The sequence below is a fragment of the Panthera tigris genome, chromosome F3 (assembly GCF_018350195.1).
Source record: "Panthera tigris isolate Pti1 chromosome F3, P.tigris_Pti1_mat1.1, whole genome shotgun sequence".
Classification (NCBI taxonomy): Eukaryota; Metazoa; Chordata; class Mammalia; order Carnivora; family Felidae; genus Panthera; species Panthera tigris.
The window spans coordinates 42615155-42638706 of NC_056678.1; the positions used below are offsets into that span (position 1 = coordinate 42615155).

The window sequence follows — 23552 nt, forward strand, 5'->3', positions numbered from 1 at the left end:
TTCTTGCATCTGTGAATTGAATTCTTTCTTTAGTTCTAAAACATTGTTAGCCATTATTTCTTCAATTATTTCCTCTACCCCATTTTCTTAATATCCTCCTTGACTATTTTAAATAGTCATTTGTTAGACCCTTACACTATATCCTTCATTACCTTTTGCATATTTACCATCTTTTTTTTCTTTGTTCCGTACAATTTTTTCAGGTTTATCTTCTAGTTCATTATTTTTGTCTGTGTCTGAAAAGCTATTAGACCTATTCAGAAAACAATTTTTGTAATTTGTTACAGATTTTATTTTTAAGTGATCTCTATACCAACATGGGGCTTGAACCCCCAAACCCAAGATTAAGAGTCACACTCTCTACCAACTAAGCCAGCTAGGTGCCCCAGAACATTTTTAGTTTTAATTATTACTTTTTTTAGTTCTTGGTTTCTTTTTAGATATGTTGGTTTTTCCTGTTTGGTGCCTGATAATACTAATATCTGATGTCTTTGCAGTTCTGATTTTCCTGTCTTTCCTGCTGGCTCTTGCTCATGGTGCTTTCTTTCCTGGTTGTTTTGTGACTTGTGTTTGTTTCATTATATTGTTGTTTGACTGTGAACTGATTTAAAAAAATTTCTTTCTCCTTTGGGAAATCTTTAAGGCCTGGGATGAAGATGAGTTCCTTCCAGGAGATTTGCTTTTGCTTCTTTTGGGCACGTGAGGGCATCATTGTACTAAGACTACTATTAAACCTAATTTTTGGCTTAAGACTCTTTTCAGGTATCTGGGTTGTATGTGTTGGGCTACACACCTGCCCTGGAGTAGCTCGTGGTTACAGATTCTTGGGGGAGATAATCTCCTCCTCTTCCTGACCCAGCACCAAGTTTTGAGCAGTTTTTGTTGTAGACCTCTGGTGGTGATAGTTGGGCAGGGAATAGATGAATTCTAATTGGCTTCAATCTGAGAGTGTAACACTTTGAGGATTCAGCCTTATGGGAGGTGGGAGGAGAATCTCCTTTTAGAGTCCCTATTTTAGGCAGTCCTGGGCTTTTGTTTTTAACTCACATGGGACAAAGTTCTATCAAAAGTGAACTATAAGCTTTTCCAGTTTGGGTAGATTTCTTTCATGTCTTCATCCCTACTATAATTTATCTTATTTTATTAGCCAAAATATACCACCACCATCCCCCCCCCCACACACACACACATTTTAACATCTCTGAAATCTATATAGCTCTTAAACTGATGGCATCCTGGATTGACTGGCAGCCAAGGTCAGGCATAACATAGATGTATTGTTTATGTGTGTATGAATATCAAAAGCGAAGCATCAAATCTTGCAGAATAACCACCAGTGGCTTGGAAGAAAATCTTGAGGCAGATGGTGGAGCATTCTTTTAACTCCTAGGAATCAAATGTCTGTGGAGGGGAACTGTTCTTAGAGTGAATCAGACACATTCAGCAGCATTCCTGAAACATGAGTCAGAAGTTGGTTGGTGCTACATAACTGCAAAGTCAGGCTGGAGAGTCCAGTGCCACCTGGTTTTCATTTTTTTAAGGATTATTTTATGAAATAATAAATCGCTTGTGTTCTTGATGGCACAGAGCGTTGTGTGGAAGAGGAAGATTAAATGAGGAAGTTTTAGGCAAATGATTTTTTCACTTATATTTTACTGTTTATAAATACCTAAGAGTAATTTATACTTAAAGTAGATGACTAAGCCTAAAATATCTCTTTCTGTTCATGAGTTCGAGCCCTGCATTGGGCTCTGCTCTGTCAGCTTAGTCTCTTTCTCTCTCCCTCGCTCGCTGCCCCTCTTCAGCTCGCACACACTCTCTCCCTCTCAAAATAAATAACTAAACTTTAAAAAATTAAATATCTCTTTCAGTAAGTACAAAACAAGAGGTATTAATTATAAGAAAGCATTATGTTATAGTTTGACGGCTTGTATCCCTTTTTTAGTAGTGAATAAAGCAGTGGTATCTCTTTCAACCAATAATGGCTTAGAATAAAGGTAATAAAATTAAGGAATCTTTCATTTCTTGTCAGCTTCTGAGTACATTGGAGACTTTTTAAAAATCCAGTAATTTCAGATGGTAGCTGTACTTGTGGTGAGCGTAGCACAAGGTATAGACTTGTTAAATCACTATGTCGTACTCCTGAAACCAATGTAACATTGTGTGTGTGTTGACTGTACTTCAGTTTTCTAAAAAACCCACTGATTTTCGTTGCTTTTAGCAGGTGGGACCGTCTTCTTGTGTGTAATCTACTCTACTAACAGAAATGTAAGTCTTGTTTTACTCTTATCATCAGAAAACCTACAATATTTCCAAAAACATCATTTGTTTTTGAGAGGGTCTCTCAAAAGGAGAGGGAGAGAACTATAGTAAAAGAAAGGGTTTTTCTTTAGGATAGGGATAATTTTACCATGTTCATATATTACTTACCTCCTTATTTCTAACAATTTGTGTCTATTTCTCTCTCTCTCTTTTTAAGTTACATTGCCTTTTTTAAAAAAAACTTTTCAAATGCTTATTTATTTTTGAGACAGAGAGAGAGAGAGCATGAGTGGGGGAGGAACAGAGGCACAGGGAGATAACAGAATCTGAAGCAGGCTCCAGGCTCTAAGCTGTCAGCACAGTGCCTGATGCAGGGCTTGAACTCATGAACCGTGAGATCATGACCTGAGCTGAGCCACCCAGGCACCCCTATTTTTCTCTCTTCTTGATTACATTTGCTGGAGCCTTGTCTATTTCATAGTGTTTACAAAATCAAATTGCTTTTACTTCCAATTAACTTTATTTTGGTTTTAACTGGCCCCATTCTCTACTTTTGGGGATTTTGTTGCTTTTATATTCAATCTCTTTGCTGTCTTAAAAAATATGATATTTGAAACTATACATTTTCCTCCAAATACTGCTTTGACTTTCCCACAAAGATTTAGATAGGTTGATATTTTTATTATTTTTTTTAAAAGAAGTAACTAATCATAATTGCTGACATTTGCCATATACTTTTATGGCCTGCAAAAGCAGTCTGTTTACATTTCTCTTTCTTTTTGTCCAAGTTCTTATTTGTGGAAACTTTATTTTACAGATGACTGTGGACTCTTTATAAGAAAACATTAATGCAGTTAATGTTTAACTACAGATAAAAAAAATATAGCCTATTAAATATTTTGTTGTCTTTAATGTGATTTTTCTCAATAATCTAATATGTTCAATTTCTATATGTGAACATATATAGCCATTATTTGTAGAATATAAAATCTGCAATAATGTTCTTCATTATGAATTATAGTGTTTAGATCCTTTCCAGCTTTTTTTTTTCTTAATATTTATTTATTTTTGAGAGAGAGAGAAACAGAGTGCAAATGGGGAGGGGTTAGAGAAAGAGGGAGATACAGAATCTGAAGCAGGGTCCAGGCTCTAAGCTGTCAGTGCAGAGCCACAGGATCCTGACCTGAGCTGAAGTCAAACACTTAACCGACTGAGTCACACATGCCCCCCGATCCTTTATAGCTTTACATATATTATAGCCTTAATCTGTCATTGATATTGAAGAATTAAAATTTTCCATTGTAATTGTATTTTTATAATTTTCACATGACATGGGTATTAATCTACATGATATAATTAGCTGTCATGTTGGTCCATATAAATTCTTTATTATTTTATTCATTATTGACTACCTTTCATCATATGCAGTAACCACCTGACTTAAGTGCTTTTTTGCCCTAAATTCTGTTTCATCTGATATTAATATTGCTATTGCTGCTTTCCTTTTTTGTCAGTGTAGTTTATTTTTGCCCATTCTTTGATGTTTAGCTTTCCCAGGCCTCTTGGCTTCTACGTATCTATGTTAGTAATATATTATTTCATTGATTTTTAAATAATTGATGCTTTTTGCCCTTCTAATAGCAAGATTTCTACTATTTAGGATAATTTTAATTGTTATTCTTGGTTTATTTTACTTTCTATTTATGCTTCCTGACTTTTATTCTTGCTTCTTCAATTCTGCCTCTTCTATGAGTTTTACTTTGTTTCCTTTTGCCTTTTAAGTCAATCTGACAGGGAAACTTAATAGCTAAAACAACAAACATTTATTATCTCACCCAGTTTCTGAAAGTCAGGAATCTAGGAGGGGTTTAGCTGGGCAGGTCTGAATAGGATGTGCTTGAGATTACAGTCTACAAGTCACTTGATGCTTCAGTCCTCTGAAGACTTGATTGGATGCTGGGAAGTTTGCTTCTAAGCTCACTCAGATAGCTGTGCTCAAAGACCATAGTTCATTGGTGGCTATTAGCTGGAGGCCTTGTTCCTTCCCACGTGGCCTCTCCACAGGATTATTCGGGATCTAGCAGATGGCTTCCCCCAGAGCAAATGGTCCAAGAGAGCAAGAAGGATCAAGGTGGAAGCTCTAATATCTTTTATCACCTAACCTTCCAAATGATAACTGTCACTTTTGTTGTATCCTATTGGTCACACAGACCAATCCTGGTACTGTGGGAAGGGACAGCACAAGGACGTAAATACAGGAGGCAGGGAGATCGGGAGCTATCTTGGAAGCTGGCTACCACAAACACCCAATTTTTAACTCCACCAGTAAATATCTGGAGTCCAAAAACATTCTTAACTCTCTATTTGCCTGTTTATAGGTATCTAATAAAATATAACTCGGGCTATCATATTGTAAAATAAGCATTTGCTGCCTTCTCCTCCTCCTCCTCCTCCTCCTCCTCCTTCTTCTTCTTCTTCTTTAATTTTTAATTTTTTTAAATTTACATCCAAATTAGTTAGCATATAGTGAAACAATGATTTCAGGAGTAGATTCCTTAATGCCCCTTACCCGTTTAGCCCATCTTCCCCTCCCACACCCCCTCCAGTAAACCTCTGTTTGTTCTCCATTTGTAAGAGTCTCTTATGTTTCGTCCCCCTCCCTGTTTTTATATTATTTTTGTTTCCCTTCCCTTATGTTCATCTGTTTTGTCTCTTAAAGTCCTCATATGAGTGAAGTCATATGATTTTTGTCTTTCTCTGACTGACCACTTTCACTTAGCATAATACCTTCCAGTTCCATCCACGTAGTTGCAAAGGGCAAGATTGCATTCTTTTTGATTGCCGTGTAATACTCCACTGCATATATATACCACATCTTCTTTATCCGTTCATCCATCGACGGACATTTGGGCTCTTTCCATACTTTGGCTATTGTGGATAGTGCTGCTATAAACATGGGGGTGCATGTGTCCCTTCGAAACAGCACACCTGTATCCCTTGGATAAATACCTAGTAGTGCAATTGCTGGGTCGTAGGGTAGTTCTATTTTTAGTTTTTTGAAGAACCTCCATACTGTTTTCCAGAGTGGCTGCACCAGTTTGCATTCCCTTTTTTTTTTTTTTTTTTTTTTTTTTAATGAGAGAGAGAGAACCCCAAGCAGACTCCACACCCAGTGGAGTACCTGATGCAGGGCTTGATCCCCAGCCCCTGGGACTGTGACCTGAGCCAAAATCAAGAGTCAAACGCTCAACCCAGGCACCCCAACCATTTGGCTTCTTTATCTTTTGACTTTCTCATACTTTCTCATTCTTTTTTTTTCTTCTCATTCTTAATTAATTTGCTGTGAGTCTTTATAATTTAGGAAATCAATCTCTCTTCCATACCCTTTTTCTAATATTATATCAGTGAAGAAGACTTACCAACAACTGTAGTTAACGTCTCTGTGTCAAATTGCCACCAGAGAAAGAGGGCCAGTAGGAGATATATATTAATAGATTTATTACAAGGAATTGGCTTTTGCAGTTGTGAGGGCTGGCTAGAAAAGTCTGAAATCCATAAGGTAGGTCATCAGAGAGGCCACGCTGGAACTCTCCGGCAAGCCAAGGCTTTAATTCACAGGTGGAATTTCTTCCAAGCTTTGCTCTGAAGAGATTTCAACTGATGGAATCAGGCCCAGCCAGATAATCTAGGTAATCTCTTTTACTTAAAGTTAACTGATTATGAACTGAAGACACATCTACAAAATACCTTCACAGTAATACCTAATGTAGTATTTGAGTGAATAACTGGGGGTTATCCTAGCCAAGTTGGCATGTAACATACCACTTTTCTTCAAAATCACTTTTCTTCAAACAGTAGCTTCCAGAGGCCTTGGTGTTCTTGAAGATATCAAATATGAAAAGATATATGCCTCCATATGTCTCCTATTTTGCCAAACTAATGTTGGTTTCCTGGCCCATTTGTTTACTAATGAAACTTACGTTTGAATTAAGTGTGTTTTTTCAGTGATTCCTTTGGTTTCGTTTTAATGGCAAAATATAAAGCTGCTCTAACTTGAATAGAGCCTACTTTTTTTTCAGGTTGGAAGGCTTAGAATTATTTTTTTTACAGTAATTTAGTTTCTTTTCCCATAAGCCATGATCTTGGACTCTGCTAGTTAATTTTCATTTCCTCTCTGAGCTCTCTTTGTGTCCAGACTCAGTTCTTTATTTGGGTGAAAAAATATTCTTTTATACTTTTATTGATTACATATGTGCCCGTTTTTCTGCATTCTTTGAGATTTCTATCTTTCAAAGGTTGGTTCTGCCTTTCGTCTTTCATGTTCTTTTAAAATATATTTATATTTTTTCTTTCCTAATACATTTCTCTAAATTACTTTGCATTTCACTGTTGCTACTTTACCCTGCTGAGTCCATTTTGGTTTTTAGTGTTTTACAGAATGATCTCACTTGGTAGTGTGATAATCCTGACAAGGTGTTGCATAGCAAATACATACAAGGATCCTCTAGACTAGACGTTCCCTTGCATTTATCTTCTTTAGGGATTAGCTTTCACCTCCTCCCTAATGTATTTTTGTGGTTTCTTATGGTTTATCCATTTCATTGATTGGGTTAACTGCGAGCTAATATAGTATTGTTATTTCTACAGGCCCTGTATTACTTTTCTACGTATTTCCGCTGCCTTGAGTTTAATTCCTTAAATCTTACTGTTGATACTGATGTTTCTCCTTATTTCAATGATTCGTTTTTTAGAAATTTGGAGAGCAGGGAAAGCTTGGAGTCTGGGGCACAGTTACTCTTTGCCATCTTTCAGGAAGTCCTGAGGTATATACTTTTAATTGATCTTGTTAGTTTACTTGGTTTTGCTTTTGTTTTTGTTTTTAATATTATGACAGAGTGTTTGTAATAGAAGGTCAAGAATCAGGAGAATTCTAGGGGCCCCCGGGTGGCTCAGTCGGTTAAGCATCTGACTCTTGATTTCAGCTCAGGTCATGATTTCATGGTTTGTGAGTTTGAGCCCCACGTGAGTTGAGCCTGCTTGGGATTCTCTCTCTCTCTCTCTCTCTCTCTCTCTCTCTCTCTCTCTCTCTCTCTTTCTCTTTCTGTGTGTGTGTGTGTGTGTGTGTGTGTGTGTCTCAGAAACAAATAAAATAAAAAAAAAAAAAGAAGAAGAAGAAGAATCAGAAAAATTCTATTTCAATCCTAGCTATTTTCCTAAATACCCTGTGTAACTTTGGCTAAAGTCCCTTCATTTTTATGGGCTTTAATCTCTCCATCTACAAAGTATGGGAAAGAAAACTGTCCTTACCTTTTAGGAATGCCAAGAAAAATCTAAAAGTTTATGAGAAAGTCAAGAAAATTCAGGGCTTTTAGCCAAAAATAGTCTGAGGATCAGGCATTGGCAGTGGGAATGGAAGGGCAGGAACTTAGAAGTGAAGGAAACAGGGGCACCTGGCTAGCTCAGTCAGGAGAGCATGAGACTCTTGATCTCAGGGTAGTAAGTTTGAACCCCACATTGGATGTAGAGAGTACTTAAAAATAAAATCTTTAAAAAAAAAACACACAATATATCTATAACCCAGCTTGTCACTTCTTAACATTTGTTGCTTCAGATTTTTTTTTTTCTTTTAGAGAGGGAGCGAGCACAAGCTGGGGAGAGGGCCCGAGGGAGATGGAGAGAGAGAGAAAGAGAGAGAACCTCAAGCAGGCTCCACACTCAGCGTGCAGAGCCCAACACAGGGCTCTATCCCACAAACCTGGGATCATAACCTGAGCCAAAATCAAGGGCCGGATGCCCAACCAACTGAGCCACCCAGGCACCCCTCAGAATTTTTATTTGAGAAGTTGAACATTACATATATAGTTGAATCCACTTTGTACCCTTTATGATAAAATCTCTTTCTCTTTCTTCCCAGTGGTGTTCATTATGTTAATGTATATCATTTTTGTGTGTTTTTTATATTTACTGTATAATATAATATATGCTAGTGTTTTGCCTGTTTTTAAACTTTATATTATTATTATAATATATATTATAGAATATTATATTATTCTGCAAATTGCCTTTCCCTTTCGAGATTATTTTTTATATTTATCCATGGTAGTATATGTAATTCTAGTAGAGTCATTTTAACCATCAAATATCTTTATAGGACCAAATATCAAATATGCCTCAGTTTCTATTTTCTAACTACCTATTGATGGACATTTAGATTGCTGCCAATTTTCAGTGTTACATTAGTGCTGTAATGAATATTCTTGATAGTTCTCCTTGTACACACATGTAAGAGTTCTCTAGACTAGAGTGTCTTTTTAATGTTTATTTATTTGAGAGAATAATGTTTGTTTATTGATTTTGAGAGAGAGAGAGAGAGAAACAGAGCAAGTGGCAGGGGCAGAGGGAGAAGGAGAGAGAGAATCCCAAGAAGGCTCTGCCCTGTCAACATTGAGCCTGACACACGGCTCAATCTCATGAACTGTAAGATCATAACCTGAGCCAAAATTAAGGGTCAGAGGCTCAAATGACTGATCCACCCATGCACCCCTAGACTAGAATATTTCTACTCAACTAGAGTTGTTGGGTCATGTGTTATGTGCATCTTAAACTTTACTAGTTATTGCCAAATCATTTTCCAAAATAGTTGTACCAATTTACCTTTCACTAGCAGTGTGTAAGTTCCTGGTTCTTCACATTCTCACCAATACTGGTTTTTGTAGACTTCAAAATGTTTTTTGGTCTGATGAATATGAGTAAAAAAATCTATTTTAATTTGCATTTCTCTTATTAGTAGAGACATTGAGTTTCTTATGTTTATTGGCTACTTGGGTTTTCTCTTCTGCAAATTGCTTGTTCATATCTTTTGCCCATTTTTCTATTAAGTTGTTTTTTACTTTCTTATTGTGGTGTCGCATTTTTTAATATATTCTAAATATTAACTCCTTGTAGGTAATATTTATTGCAGTCATATTCTCTTAGCCTGTGGCTTGTTTTTCACTTTATCTATGGTCTCTTGTTTTACAAAAGTTTTAAGTTATAATACTATCCTTTTTTTTTTTTTTTAAGTAAGCTCTAGGCCCACCATGGGACTTGAACTCATGACCCCAAGATCAAGAGTTGCATGATCTACCAGTTTTTTCCTTAACGTTTATATCCAACGTCATAAAAAAAATTCTCCAATATTCTCCTAAAAATGTTTCAATTTTGTTTTTTGCATTTAGGTCTTTGTCTAGATTTTTACTTTGTTGTTGTTGTTGTTGTTAATGTTTATATATTTTTGAGAGAGAGAGAGCACAATCTGGGGAGAAGCAGAGAGAGAAAAGGACAGAGGACCTGAAGCAGGCTCTGTGCTGACAGCAGGGAGCCTGATGCAGGGCTCGAATCCACAAACATGACATCATGACCTGAGCCAAAGTTGAACAGTTAACCACCTGAGCCACCCAGGTGCCCCTAGAGTTTTCTTTTTTGTACATGATATAAAATAGGGATCTCATAATTTTTTAAATTATGAATTACTAATTATTCTAATATTATTTTTTCAGTAATCCTTTTTTTTCCTACAAAATTTGCAATGTCACCTTGATCATATTTGTATTTATCTGCACTTAGCTCTCTATTCTGGTTCACTGGCAGCCTTGACAATCCCTATACTATTACCCTGGTGTTCAATATTATGTCTTTATTATAGGTCTTTTTTTTTTTTTTTTTACATCCCCCTGACATTTATTTTATGGGTGGAAATTTTTACCATTTGACCCCTTCACTCATTTTGCCCATTCCTCCACCCCCTCCTCTGGCAACCACCTATTGGTCCTGGTAGAGTAAGTCTTACCTTGTTTTTTTTACAACTATCCTGGCTATTGTTGGCCCTTTAATCTTTTTTTTTTTTTTTTTAATATTTTATTTTTAAGTAATCTCTACGCTCAATATGGGGCTCTAATTCACAACCCTGAGATCAAGAGTTGCACGTTCCAGGGACTGAGCTAGCCAGGTGCCTGGCCCTTTCATCTTTCATGCGAAGTATAGGTTCTACAAAATAAGTCTACTGGGATTGTGCATGGAGTTTGATTGAATTTTGAGATTAATTGGGGCCTAACTTCCTATCTTATTAACTTTTAAAAAAAATTATTTTTAATGTTTACTTATTTTTTAGGAGAGACAGAGCATGAGCGGGGAGAGACAGAGAGAGACACACAGAATCTGAAGCAGGCTCTAGACTCTGAGTTGTCAGCACAGAGGCCAGCGTGAGACTTGAATCCACAAACTGTGAGATCATGACCTGAGCTGAAGTAGGATGCTTAACCAACTCAGCTACCCAGGCACCTCTCTTACTAACTTTTTAATGTTGAACATAGTATATTTTTATTTAGTTAGTTTTATTTTATGTCTTAATGTAAAGTTTTAGAATTTTATGTTAGGGTTTTAAATAATAATTTTTTCCTGTAGTTTTTTGTTTTTGTTTTCCTAGCCTGATAATAGAAACAAGTACAGTAGCAGAGAACACAGGAATGAATCCTTAAAAGGCTCTGAAGAGTAAGGGAGGAAATGTTTGGAAGGACTGTCCAGTTGTGCATTGATTCTGATGACAGCTTTGTACTGTGTCGATGGTAGCTAAGGTAGAACTATATTCCTCCTCGTATCCTTCCCTGCATGCTTCCTAGTTAGAATTGTCACAAGAGAGATTTGCATGAGATTTTGAAGGTAAGAGCAAAGTAGTAGCCAATTTTGTGCTCTAAAGGTCAGCGTAGGGCAGGTGCAGTTACGTAGGTTACATGTTGTCAGTTGTCTGCTGGTTCATTTTGTTGGTTTGGGGCAGGAGCCATATCCCACTGGATCTCCTCCTTCATCTTCTCCAAATTCTGGGCCATGTTCATGTCCTCTATGCTGAGGAACACCAACCTACCATATAGATCCCCTATTGCATTTAGAGCAGAAGAAGTGAGAAAGAGACACACACAGCTCATTTGTCCTCATGGGTTCCACTTTGTCCTCTGTCTCTCCGACATTGTGTCTATCTTCCTTTTGCAGCTGCTGGCCTTGCTGACTTCAGGGCCAACGCCAGATGTAGAAGCAACAGACTTACACAGACTGCTTAACTAGCTCCCATGATTGCAAAAGACCCGATCCCCATAATAAATCCTTTACTCTGTTTTACTCATAGTGGTCTGCTTCCTTGATCAAATCCTAATTGATGCAATTCACATTTTCCTAAAGGTCCTAGAGCAGACACTGGAAAAATAGAATGAAGAAAATGGGAGCTGTATATGGCCTCTGAGGGAATGAGAGAATATCAGAGAATTCAGGGACAAGACACTAGTGAATGAATTTAGTGAATTCAGGGACAAGACACTAGTGAATTGAAATTAGACCTGAGCATCTTATAAGACTCACCTTTGCTGAAATACTATTAATTAGGCCAAAGAGAAATAGTATTGCCCTGTCTTTGAGAAGAAAATGGGTACCTAAAGAGGTGGTACAATATTGTCTCTTTTCATGGAGAAGTATGAACTGGATGACAGAATCCTTGAATTTTGGAAATGGAGCCCTCCCATTTTCCAAATAAGTTCAAGAGAAGTTCGTTGACTTGTCAGTGGCAAAGTCTGTTTCAGAATCATGTTCATAGGAATCTCAGTCCTTTGCTCTATTTACTAAACTACAACCTCTTCCCTGCAAAACAGCCGAGTGAATTTCTTTATTGTGGATTTCAAAAGTTAAATCCAAGTACTGATAAGATCAATTTCAACTTGGAGAGAGATCACTGAAGTCCCAGGCCTTATCTCATTCAACATTTGATTCAACAACTTGGATAAAGACCCATGAGAAATAATTTTGAAATTTTCAGGTGACATAAACTGAAAGTAGTACCTATAACCTATTATATTGGTTTGGAGAGTTAGGATTTCAAATTCTAATTAATAGGCTAAAAGACAAAAATTTACAGGAATAATCAGAAAGTCCAGTATATACATTAAAATATATAGTTAGTACAGGAAGGGAAAAATTTGGTTTGGTACAAAGTCATGAGAAAAAGGCCTGAAATTTTGTAGGAGTTAGTGAATAAGCAAAGGAGCTTTTTAAAAAAAAATGTTTATTGGGGCGCCTGGGTGGCTCCGTCGGTTAAGCGGCCGACTTCGACTCAGGTCATGATCTCGCGCTCCGTGAGTTCGAGCCCCGCATCGGGCTCTGTGCTGACAGCTCAGAGCCTGGAGCCTGTTTCAGATTCTGTGTCTCCCTCTCTCTCTGACCCTCCCCCGTTCATGCTCTGTCTCTCTCTGTCTCAAAAATAAATAAACGTTAAAAAAAAAATAAAATAAAATAAAAAGTGTTTATTGCAGTCTTTGGATACCACCAAATGGAGGAAGCACGATGGGTCGTAGATGAAGCCATGAGGACAATTTGGAGCAAGTCCTAAGACGAAACTTTAAGCTGTGGTGTCTAAATCTTTTCTTAGAAATCAAGAGAAGCCAGTGCATAGCTTGTGGGTATCCCTGCTAGACTGGACTTTCTTACTCTTGATTATTCCACCTCCTCATCATGTGCCTGTTCTGCTCTTCCCTGTATAAAGAGACTGCAGACCACCTTTCCCCCCCTGCTCACCTAAATCCATCCTTCATTCAAATCTAGCTCCAGCCCGATTCACTTCTCAACATAATTCATGGTGAGCTTTCCCCTCCTCTGAAATTCTCTTTTAGCCTGCTGCTTTTATTTCATGATGATTATGGGAACAATATTGGTGGCAGTGCTGATAAATAGCATTGGCCACATAAGAATTATCTGAGTATAATAAAACTTTGGGGAGAGATGGCTCATTTTGAAGACGATATAAATGCTAATTGTAAAAGCTAAAGAATGATGTAGTTTGGAAAAATACCTATTCTATTTTCGCTTTGAAATTTGGCACTTTTTTTTCAATTTACTAGTTTTTAGGATTATTTTTATTTTTTTTTAAGTTTGTTTATTTATTTTGAGAAAGAGAGAGAGAGCATGAACCGAGGAGGGGCAGAGAGAGAGGGAGAGAGAGAATCCCAAGCAGGCTCCGCACTGTCAGTCCAGAGCCAGACGTGGGGCTCGATCTCACAAACCGCGATATCATGACCTGACCTGAACAAGAGTCAGATGCTCAACCAACTGAGCCACCCAGGCGCCCCTGAAGTTTGAATTTTTCAAAAAATTGTAAAATTATCTTAGAGCAAAGAGGGGCAACATAGAAATTAAGTCCCCAGGTGTTAAGTGACTTTGCTCAAAGTCACTAAAGGAGAGACGAATTTGATCCCCAGTGTACTGGGGCCTACACTGTGTCTATCAGAATAGGCTCTTAGGAGTTTACATTGTGAGAAATAGAAGTCAACTATGCCTGATTTATTTGATCAACAAGTCTATTTAATGTATATTTATTGAGTGCTTACTCTGTGCTGGACAGTCTTCTAGGCCTTGGGGATACAGCAGCAAAAAAACAAATTCCCTGTAGTAGGGGAGATAGACAATAAACAAACTCACAAATATATTGTATTTTGGATGCTAAAGAAGAAAAATAAAGAGGACTGAGTCAGATGTTAGAGAAGAGAAATGAAGAGGAAAGGAGTGCTTAGACAGGATGGGGTTAAGGCAGCCTGTTTAATAAAGTAACATTTGTGGAGGCCTGACTGGAGTGACCAAGCAAGTCAGATGGGCGTCTTGGGGAAGAGCGTTCCGAGAGTGTGCTCAGCATCTAGAAGACGAGCAGGGAGGCTAGTGTGGCCAGAGGAGAACAAGTGAGGAAGTGATAGGAAATGAGATTAGAAAGGCAGCAAACAAGGGGCCAATCCTATAGACCTCCATAAGTATTTTGGATTCTGAGTAAGATGAGAATCTCTGGGATGGTTCTGAGCAGAAGTGACAGGATCTGACTTACAGTTTTTAAAGAGCACTGGCACCTGGGTGGCTCAGTCAGTTAAGCGTCTGACTTTGGCTCAGGGCATAATCTCTTGGTTTGTGAGTTCAAGCCCCACATCGGGCTCTCTGCTGTCAGCAGGGAGACTGCTTGGGATCCTCTGTCCCACTCTCTCTCTGCCCCTCCCCCGCTGGTTCTCTCTCTATGTGTCTCAAAATAAATAAATAAATAAAATTATGGGGCACCTGGGTGGCTCAGTTGGTTGAGCATCTGACTTTGCCTAAGGTCATGATCTCATGGTTTGTGAGTTCGAGCCCTACATTGGGCTCACTGCTGTCAGCACAGAGCCTGCTTAGGATCCTCTGGCCCCCTGTCTCTCTACTCCTCCCTTACTCACACTCTCTCTGTCTAAAATAAATAAACATTTTTAAAAAAGAATTCTCTCCACAATCATTGATAATGAAATATATGACAAAAATTATTTTAAAAAACAAAAACAAAAAACCACTGACTACTGTGTAAAGACATGAAGGACTGCATGGGAACAAAGGTGAAACTAGGGAGATAAGAGACTCTTGCAGTGGGGCCCCTGGGTGGCTCAGTCAGTTGGGGGTCCGACTCTTGGTTTTGGGGCAGGTCATGATCTCGTGGTTCATGGGTTCAAGCTGAGCAGGACCCTGTCTCTCTCCCTCTCTGCCCCTCCCTCACGCATGCTCTCTCTCTCTCTCTCTCAAAAGAAATAAACTTAAAACAAAAAAGAGGCTACTGCAGTAATCTAGTAGTGAGGGGTCATGGTGAGTACCACCAGTGAGTACCAGTGGAGGAGAAGGCCACTTTCAGAATTTCCTCATGGATTAGATATAGGGTTACAAAAAAGACTCAGAGAGTCTCCAAAGTCTGGGCCTGAACAACCAGAAGGAGTTGGATATTCATGGGCCCTCCTGGTAACTCAAGCTCTAAAAATGGACATAAATGAAGAGGAGGAAGAGAGCCATAACCACTGTCAAAATCCTACCCCAGAGCCAGTATGATGAAGCCTTTGTCACTGCCAGCACTGGACACTGCACGCTACCCCTGGCCTAGATATTGCTGTTGCTAGAATAAATTCTGCTTCCTTGCTTCAGTCTCTGCATTACTATTGCCTGAGCCAACATTCCAGGTGGGCACAACCGATTGACCAAGTTCAGATCACATGCCTGCTCCCTAACTACAAGAGGTGCTGGGAAAGGAAGTGTATGCTCCTTCTACTTTTTTCCCCCTCCTTCTACTTTTAAAGTGGGATACTAGCCCTGCTTTTTACTCAAGTTCGAACGGTAGGGGATTCCTCAAAGACAAGAAGACCGTTCAGATGGGGGGGTAACCACAAAATCAAGGAATATACGTGACAGTCTGTCAGAGCGGTCACTGTAGAAATGTGTTGGACTGCTGATACAGAAAGCCACTGTAACTCGTTTAAAAGCTCATTGTTTAAGGGAATTTTAAACAAACAATCTGAGAGAATTTCATTCATAACTGGGAAAGCACTTCAAAGTATTCAACAGGAAGATGAACGTTGCATTATCACTCAATGGCACAGAGCATCAGTAACAGACTTCCTTTGGCTCTGCCCACTTCTCTCACCCCAGCCCCGCAAGGCTGGGATTCTTACAGAAGTGAGGCTTTCTTTCAAGGCACCCAGATCCTATCTGTGAACTACTTATCTGTTTTAATCATTGCAGCATCAGGGGAAAGTAAGGCCTAACCTTCTGAGGGTTACCGAGGGAACCAAATGTATTTCAAATCAAAGGGTGATACCAAAGTCAGGCATTACTGAGCAGTGGTCTAAAGTTTTTTGACTTGCTATAAGAATGTCCATAAAACCCCCCAAGTAGGGGTGCCTAAGTGGCTCAGTTGGTTAAGCATCCAACTCTTGATTTCAGCTCAGGTCACACGATCTTGTGGTTCGTAGGATTGAGCCCCGCAGCAGGCTCTGTGCTGACAGTGCGATGCCTGCTTGGGATTCTCTCTCTCCCTCTCTCTCTGCCTCTGGCCCCCTGCCCCCCGCATGCACACGTGTGCACACACACACACACACACACGCACTCTCCCTCTCTCTCTCTCTCAAAATAAATAAACTTAAAAAAACCCCACAAACAATCCATGAAATTGTTAAAGGCCTTGAAAAACAAAGTTTGAAAACCACTGGGCACTGCAGAGAATAACAGATGGAGTGTTTAAAGACCTGCATGGGGTTAACTACTTCTCTATAAGCTTTACTTTCTGTAAGCCGTAGTCTCCTCTAAAATGGAAAAAAACCAGCCATCTCACAGTGTTATTATGAGGATTAAATAAGAGAATATATATAAAACCTAGCTGACTGGCAAAGCGTCCTATGATGTTAGAATAACTTACTTCTCACAGGCACATGGGACCAAGAATTTTAAACCTAGAACACTTAGGTCCTGCATCTATATGCCTGAGAAACTTCTGCCATCTGGAAGATTTAAAGGCCCAGAGACGTTCACCGCGCCTTGCCCCAAGAATGTTAAAACAATAGTGATAGAACCAGGTTCCCGGCCTTTCCTGTCCCTATCACTTTAAACACATCACCTGAGCTCTGGCTTACCTTACTGCCTTGATTTGTTTTGTTACTGTGAACTGATGGCCACCAAAGTTCAGGTGTTAATTTATGCATCCCGCAGTTGTCTCCAGGCTCCACTCAGGGATGGCTTGCTTGTTCTCTCTGCATCTGGCCAACCCAGGTGCTGCTTTCCATCTTCCCCTATTTGGTTCCAGAGCCGCCTCCTCAGAGACTTTCTCCCACAGCCCTGGGGAAAAGCTGTCTGGCTGGACGATTCCACTTCACCAGCCTTGGTCCCTCCTGGCGTAGGAGCCATTCTGTGGTTTGTGATTGAGTTCCACTGGGAGACAGTCCTCTGGGTGGCTGCTTTTGTTTAAGATGCATGAACTTAACAGCCCACGAGTGGCTTTGAAGGCTTTTCCAAACTTCTCTTCTGTGGGTCAGGTAGGGAACATTTTCCAAACTTCCAGGGTACTTCCTACCTTTGAGAAATAGTCTCCCAGATCTGGCCACAACTAGAAAGATGAAACCAACAGGGCATCTGAGCTGTGTTAGAGCTGGGGGCAAAGGAAGAGTTAAGGGGACTTAGGCATTGTGTGTTCACCACGAGAAGAGTAGGGGAAGATGAGAACATACTGAGTGTATGGGGGGGCAGTGGCGCAGGGTCTGCGTTTTGGTATTGAACATGAAAAACATTCTTAAGTTAAAATATATAATAGGGGTGCCTGGGTGGCTCAGTCTTGATTTCAGCTCAGGTCACGATCTCATGGTTCAAGAGTTTGAGCCTCACATAGGGGCTGCACACTGACAATGCAGAGTCGACTTGGGATTCTTTCTCTCTCCCTCTTTCCACTCCTCTCCTGCTCAAGCTCACAGTTTCTCTCTCAAAATAAATAAATAAACTTTAAAGATATATATTATATATACATAATATAGGTATGTATATTATAAATATTTGTGAAATGACTTCTTATTTGTAAATCATTGGTTTGGAACCCTTGTGCTTCTGAGCATGTGAAATAGGGAAAAGAGAAGAAGGCAGGTCTTTTCCCTTATTGCATCTTTTTTTAAGTTTTTTTTTTTTTTTTAACGTTTATTTATTATTGAGAGGCAGAGCACGAGCAGGGGAGTGGCAGAGAGGGGAGAGACACAGAATCCGAAGCAGGCTCCAGGCTCCGAGCTGTCAGCACCGAGCTCGACGCGGGGCTCGAACTCACCAACCGTGAGATCATGACCCGAGCCGAAGCCGGACACCCAACCAGCTGAGCCACCCAGGCACCCCACACTTGTTGCATTTTAAAAACATACCCAGAAAACCTTTTGGAAGGGAATGGATGCCTTTCAATCCCTAAACTTGGTGACTCACGGAATCCCTTTTTAGAGGAGCTAGAGGAAGAGCCCGGAGCTGTGAACGTTTTGCATTAGATCTTAATTAGATCTTTGCATTAGATCATCTGTGTAATATGTTTTTTATTTTTAAAATAATGTGTTAGGGAGCCCCTGGGTGGCTCAGTCAGTGAAGCGTCCGACTAAGGGTTTCGGCTCAGGTCCTGATCTCCCACTTTGTGGGTTGGAGCAACCCATCAGGCTGTGTTGTGGCGGTGCAGAGCCTACTTGGGATTCTCTCTCTCTCCCTTTCTCTCTGCCCCTCCCCTGCTCACTCTCTCTCAAAACAAACAAACAAACAAACTGAAAAAAAAGAACGTTAAAACAATAAATAAATAAAAATAAAAATCACATGCTAGAGCCCCTGGCTGGCTCAGTCAGAAGAGCATCCAGCTCTTGATCTCGGGGTCATGAGTTCCAACCCCACGCTGGGTGTAAAGATTATTAAAAAATAATAATAATAAACTTAACAAAAAAAATCGCGTTCCTAGGTTCCACGGTATGAGATCAGAGCCAGTGTCTGTCTTTTGTGACATTAAAACTTGAGATAGGTGTGGGGCGCCTGGTGGCGCAGTCGGTTAAGCGTCCGACTTCAGCCAGGTCACGATCTCGCGGTCTGTGAGTTCGAGCCCCGCGTCGGGCTCTGGGCTGATGGCTCGGAGCCTGTTTCCGATTCTGTGCCTCCCTCTCTCTCTGCCCCTCCCCCGTTCATGCTCTATCTCTCTCTGTCCCAACAATAAATAAAAAACGTTGAAAAAAAAAAAAATTAAAAAACTTGAGATAGGTGTACTTGAGAAGATCCAACCTGCAGTACCAGAAAACTAAAACCAAAACAATAGTGACATAGGACTAAGATGTTTTCATGAAAAACTAGCAGATGGTAGAGTTGAGAATGAAGGAGAACTTGACAAAAAACAGTTCAGAGTTTGGTGTCCAGGAGGAATGTTCCGTAGGAGGTGTGCTAAAGAGAGGGAATAGGATGTTTGAATAAAATTAATTCTTTACACTCTCTAGACTATGGCTTGTGCGAAAGGGAGCCTCTTGACGGGGAGAGGTCAACGGCTTTCACAGCCCTGGCAGGACGAGTAACAACAGTTAGGTAAGCAGTTTTCTTCCACTTTGGCAAATCAGAGCAGTACCGGATTTGTGCGGTACTAGTGGGCTTGTAAGATGCTAACTTTCCGGAGGTGGTTGTTGCCATGCGCCCCATACCTGGGATCAGGCTACTTTGAAGGTTAATTGTCATGTCACTGATCTGCAGCTGAAAGAGGGCCCTTGCAGATCTGGGAAAAGAGATACCATCAACACCGGTTTCTGCAGAGCCCTGAGCACAGCACGTCAAGCAGGAGAGGAAGGCAAGTAGAGGGGGCTGCTGCAGGAAGTTTGCCCACCGTGAGCAGCTGGGAGATGGTGTTTTTATAGCTGGCGAACCTACATCTTTGTGTAGAACAGGGAGTGTAAGATTGATACCAGTTATTCAAACTGCAAACCATGCTGGAGACAAAAGCAGGACCTCAGTTGTCCTGGATTAAGACTTTACGAGGTGAACCCCCCCTGAACTTTGCCCATAACAAGGGAAAAGTCCTTGGGATCTGACCCGCTTTGGAACTAACAGAAACTTCTTCTGGACACTCCCTTTTGACTTGAATGCCTTTCCACTCCTTTGAACAATTTATTTTATTTATGGATCATATGTAATAACAAGAATAAACAAAAATTATTTATGAAACACCAGCAATATGTACAATGTTATGCTAGGCCTTGTAGGGGATGCAAAGAAAATTATGAAATGTACACTTTCATAAGTCTTAATGCTTTCCAAATTGCTTTCAGATCCTTGCATGATTTCACCCTTATAACATTACTCTGCTTAGCCTTTCCAGGAAGCTTTCTCCCATTAACTTTACTTTGCTATTTTTATTCGAATACCTATATGTATCAGTTTTTGAAGTTGCATGCATTTGTACTTGTCTTTTTAAAAAATGTTTATTTAAGAAAAAAATATTTTTAACGTTTTTTTTTATTTTTTGAGAGACAGAGAGAGACAGAGCATGAGCAGGGGAGGTTGCAGAAAGAGAGGGAATCACAGAATCCGAAGCAGGCTCCAAGCTCTGAGCTGTCAGCACAGAGGCCGATGCGGGGCTCAAACTCACTAGCAGTGAGATCATGACCTAAGCTGAAGTCGGATGCTTGACTGACTGAGCCAAGCAGGCGCCCCTAATGTTTATTTATTTTTGAGAGAGAGCACAAGCAGGGGAGGAGCAGAGAGAGAGGGAGACAGGATTCCCAAGCGGGCTCTTCTCTGACAGCAGAGAGCCCGATGTGGGGTTCAAACTCATCATCTGTGAGATCATGACCTGAGCTGAAGTTGGATGCCCAACCAACTGAGCCACCCAGACGTCCCTGTACTTGTCTATTTTTGATATATATCTAGAGGTGTACCCCTTATATTAGACTGTTTCTCAGAGCAGTCACTTTCATTTTACCAATTGCTCTAAAATTTCCCGGAGGGTTCAAACTCTGTTTCATCCAAAAGATTGTAGAGACAGAACTTTGTTTTTATTCACTTCAAAAAAATTTACATATAATAAAATTCACTTTTGGGAGTGCATATATGTCTGTGAGTTTTGACACATGCATAGTTATGTAAACACCGCCACCATTAAGATTATAGAAGTTTCATCTGCCCCTTCCCACAAATTCCTTCCTGCCGCCCTTTTGTGGTCCATCTGCCCTCTACCCCCACCCTCTCCCAGGTCCTGACAACCACCGATCTGTCTTATATCTCTATAACTTTGTCTTTTCCAGAATGTCATATAAGTGGAATCATACATATGTAGCCTTTCACATGTGACTTCTTTCACTTACCACAATGCACTTGAGATCCGTCCATGTCGTTGCATGTGTTGTAGTGTTTATTGCTGAGTGGTATTCCATTCCATAGAGGTACCACAGTTTGTTTATCCTTCCACCCACCGAAGGACATTCGGGCTGTTTCCAGTTTTTAGTTCTTATGAATAAAGCCACCCAAAACATTTATGTACAAGTTCTTGTGTGAATATAGATTTTCATCCCTCTTGGATAATTACCTACGAGGGAGGTTGCTGGATCATATGGTAACTGTATGTTCAACTTTAAAAGAAGCTGTCTGTGAACCTAAAACTGCTCTAAAAATAGTCTTTAATAAGAAAACAAAGCAAAACAAAACTGTCAAATTGTTTTCCAAAGCGGTTGCTCCATTTTGCATTCCCACTGGCATTGTGTGAGAATTCCATTTGCTATGCATCTGTGCCAACACTTAATCTTGCCAGATTTTTTATTATAGCCATTCTTTTTTTTTTAATGTTTATTTACTTATTTATATAATTTATGTATTTTTTAATTTATGTCCCAGTTAGTTAGCATATAGTTCAACAATGATTTCAGGAGTATATTCCCCCCTCCCACAACCCCTCCAGCAACCCTCTGTTTGTTCTCTGTATTTAAGAGTCTCTTATGTTTCATCCCCCTCCCTGTTCTTGTGTAATTTTTGCTTCGCTTCCCTTGTATTCATCTGTTTAGTACCTTAAATTCCTCATAAGAGTGTAGTCATATGATATTTGTCTTTCTCTGACTGACTGATTTTGCGTAGCATAATACCCTCCAGTTCCATCCACAGAGTTGCAAATGGCAAGAGTTCATTCTTTTTGATTGCCGAGTAATACTCCATTGTATATATATACCACATCTTCTTTATCCATTCATCCGTCGATGGACATTTGAGCTCTTTCCATACTTTGGCTGTTGTCAGTAGAGCTGCTATAAACATTGGGGTGCATGTGCTCCTTTGAAGCAGCACACCTGTATTCCTTGGATAAATCCTAGTAGTGCAATTGCTGGGTCATAGGGTAGTTCTATTTTTAGTTTTTTGAGGAAACTCCATACTGTTTTCCAGAGTGGCTTCACCAGTTTGCATTCCCACCAGCAGTGCAAAAGAGATCCTCTTTCTCCACATCCTTGCCAACATCTGTGGTTGTCTGAGTTGATAATGTTAGCCATTCTGACAGGTGTGAGGTGGTATCTCATTGTGGTTTTGATTTGTATTTCTTTGATGATGAGTGATGTTGGGCATTTGTTCATGTGTTGGTTGGCCATCTGGATGTCTTTGGAGAAGTGTATATTCATGTCTTTTTCCCATTTCTTCACTGGATTATTTGTTTTCTGGGTGTTGACTTTGATAAAGTCTTGATAGATATAAATCTAGATAGATATAGATATAAATTCTTGATAGATTTTGGATACTAACCCTTTATCTGATGTCATTTGCAAATGTCTTCTTCCATTCCGTTGGTTGCCTTTTAGTTTTGCTGATTGTTTCCTTTGCTGTGCAGAAGCTTTTTATTTTGATGAGGCCCCAGTAGTTCATTTTTGCTTTTGTTTCCCTTGCCTCCAGAGATGTGTTGAGCAAGAAGTTGCTGCAGCCGAGGTCAAAGAGGTTTTTGTTTGCTTTATCTAGGATTTTGATGGCTTCTTGTCTTACGTTTAGGTGTTTCATCCATTGTGAGTTTATTTTTATGTATGGTGTAAGAAAGTGGTCCAGGTTCATTCTTCTGCATGTCGCTGTCCAGTTTTCCCAGCACCATTTGCTGAAGAGACTGTCTTCATTCCATTGGATATTCTTTCCTGCTTTGTCAAAGATTCGCTGGTCATATGTCTGTGGGTCCATTTCTGGGTTCTGTCTTCTGTACCATTGATCTGAATGTCTGTTTTTGTGGCAGTACCATACTGTCTTGATGATTACAGCTTTGTAATACAGCTTGAAGTCCGGGACGGTGATGCCTCCTGCTTTGGTTTTCTTTTTCAGGATTGCTTTGACTATTCGGGGTCTTTTCTGGTTCCATACAAAGTTTAGGATTGTTTGTTCTAGCTCTGTGAAGACTGCTGGTGTTGTTTTGATAGGGATTGCTATTTTAGCCATTCTAATGGATGTGTAGTGATTTCCCACTGTGGTTTGAATTTGCTCCTGATAACTGGTGTTGATGGTCTTTTCTCATGCTTATTTGTCACCTGAATATTTTCCCTTGTGAAGTATCTCTTCAAATCTTTTGCCCATTTCCTTTTTTTTGTAAGTTTATTTATTTATTTTGAGAGAGAGAGAGAGAGAGGTGGGGGAGGGGCAGAGAGAGAGGGAGAGAGAGAAAGAATCCCAGCAGGCTCTGCACTGTCAGCACAGAGCCCAGTGTGGGGCTAGAACTCACGAACCATGAGATCATGACCTGAGCCGAAACCAAGAGTCAGACACTCAACCGACTGAGCCATCCAGGAGCCCCTCTTTTGCCCATTTTCTTAATTGGGTTATTAGCTATTTTATTGTTGAGTTTTGAGAGTTCTTCATATATTATGGGTATTAGCCCTTTGTCAGATATACATCTTTTTAGACACAAGAAAAACCTCAGACAGGCTGAAATGACAAAGGTGATTTATTGGCTCACATAATTA

The 23552-nt window shown here is 39.8% G+C and overlaps 1 long non-coding RNA gene across 2 annotated transcripts; it reads left to right on the forward strand.

The window, feature by feature from the left end:
* Positions 1 to 2217: 2217 nt before the first annotated feature.
* LOC107180046 lies at positions 2218 to 19427 on the forward strand. Of its 2 annotated transcripts, none has more exons than XR_006214089.1 (4): positions 2218 to 2268; positions 7014 to 7085; positions 19089 to 19173; positions 19336 to 19427. It is a non-coding gene; the product is annotated as an uncharacterized LOC107180046 (long non-coding RNA). The 2 variants fall into 2 exon arrangements; XR_006214090.1 differs by lacking the exon at positions 2218 to 2268 and adding an exon at positions 5881 to 5951.
* The last annotated feature ends 4125 nt before the right edge of the window (positions 19428 to 23552 follow it).